The sequence below is a fragment of the Leopardus geoffroyi genome, chromosome B3 (genome assembly GCF_018350155.1).
Source record: "Leopardus geoffroyi isolate Oge1 chromosome B3, O.geoffroyi_Oge1_pat1.0, whole genome shotgun sequence".
Classification (NCBI taxonomy): domain Eukaryota; kingdom Metazoa; phylum Chordata; class Mammalia; order Carnivora; family Felidae; genus Leopardus; species Leopardus geoffroyi.
Window position 1 is genome coordinate 117,266,786 of NC_059337.1, and position 2,154 is coordinate 117,268,939.

A 2,154-nucleotide genomic window follows, 5' to 3' on the forward strand; every position below is an offset into this window, starting at 1 on the left:
CATACTGTTCTCCAGAGTGGCTACCCCGCTTCACGTTCCCACCAACAGTTCCTGCTTCTATTCTTGTTAGCCCTTGAGCCTCTGCGCGCCCCTTATAGTACAGATCGTATATGTCCCCCTTGCAAAGGTCAAGGAGGTAATGAGTTCTCTGGAGTCTTGCAGCACAATGGATGATATCTAAGGAGTGACTTGGTGGCGTGGTCAGGTAGGTTTTCCGAGACCACTGACTCCTGATACCGAGGACCCTGGCTCCAGGGCAGAAGTGACTTCCGGAGGACACCTGAGCACCCGGCCTTGTTTTGGCCGGTTCCTGGATGCCTGAGAGGACACGCACACCAGACTCCAAGCAGAGACCAGACTCTCTCTTTTCCTTTCTGCGTCTCCTAGACGCTGTGTCAACACCGCACTCTGTGTGTCTTCAATAAACCCTGATCTCCCTTCCTCCTGCTCACGTTTGATTTCTATCCCGTGTGAGGCCAAGGACCTTCTTAGCTGGTCCTGCAGGCCCTCCTTTGGGTCCTTGGGACTCGGTCTGCGACCTCATAACCAAGAATGGGCTATTTGGAAAGGATGACTCTTAGACGACAAAATTTTCTTCTCGAAGTGTCGAGTCTAATTTTTTTTTACCCGTTTGAAAGAAAAAATGTTTCCATACATTTGTAAATACATATCGATATCTATACTTTATTATATATATTTTTTCTGCTCTCTGAAATAGAACATCTTGAGTATAGCACAATCTTCCAAAGTCTCACGACCACAGCCCACAAAGGCTATCGAGATAGAGGTTTCTTCGTGCATGCATCAAGTGACTGCGGTGATTTTCAAGTTCAGGGCTCTCCACCTTTCCCTTTCCTGCTATCTGACATGCCACAGTGGTCGTCTACACTGCTGGGTGGTTGCTGTGTCTATCACCCCACACATGGCTCAGGTGCTGGGGAAGGTGTACATGTGGAGGTGGGGGATGTATGCAAGGAGCACAGGAGAAGGTGACAGTCGGGCACTGGAGGAGGTTCCACTTCTTAAAGAGATAATAGGCATGGGGGAAGGGGAGCAGGGACAGGGAAAAGGCGACCTTGGAACCACTTGTAGGAGAAAGATCGGATTTGTTGCGCTTTATTTGTTGATGAGCTCACCCTTAGTGGTGACTCGGAATTAATTTACTTTAAACATCTTAAATACAGCACAACAATATAGTTTGGTGCCGTGAGCTGAGCAATGAGCCTTCCCAGACTGAGCTGGCTTAGGAGTGAAAATACAGTCCCCGAGGGAATTTAACACAGAAGGAATTTGGTTTATTTTGTAAAGCAAAACAATTTTTAACGGCATGTCTTACTAATTACTAGGGAGATGAAATGTCAGCTTTGGAATCACTTAGGAAGTTTCAGCCAACATCAAAATATATCCAGATGCTGACTCCACTCCCAAATTGGATTATATGTATTTTAAGAAAGACCCAGAGGCGCCTGGGTGGCGCAGTCAGTTAAGCGTCGGACTTCAGCCAGGTCACGATCTCTCAGTCTGTGAGTTCGAGCCCCGCGTTGGGCTCTGGGCTGATGGCTCAGAGCCTGGAGCCTGTTTCCGATTCTGTGTCTCCCTCTCTCTCTGCCCCTCCCCCGTTCATGCTCTGTCTCTCTCTGTCCCAAAAATAAATAAACGTTGAAAAAAAAAAATTAAAAAAAAAAAAAAAAAAAGAAAGACCTGTGTAGGCAGTTCTTATCAACAACGTCATACACAAAGCAGGAAAAGCAAGGGAATAATGTACAAGACTTTATTTCCCTGTTGAATTTATATTGAAAAGATTTTTTTTTGTTTGTTGTTTTCTTTGGATTTTTTTTTCCTACAATTTGTTGACAAGTGTAGCTTCATGTGTTTTTGTTTAATTTAGAGAAATCACTCTGTGTCCTATTAAGGGTCTCTCGTGAGTCCCTCTTAGTTATGAAAATATAAGGAGAGTTGGCCTCACACGTCATTACTTTCACCAAAAGTAAACATGACTCATCAAACCTACAGGCAAAAGGACAGGAATATGTTCTACCTCTTGGAGAAAGGAGGACCAAATAACATGTGGACATATTTTTATTTATTATTTTTTTTTAATTTCGTAAACGTTATTATTTAGTTTTGAGAGACAAAGCCTGAGCAGAAGTGGGG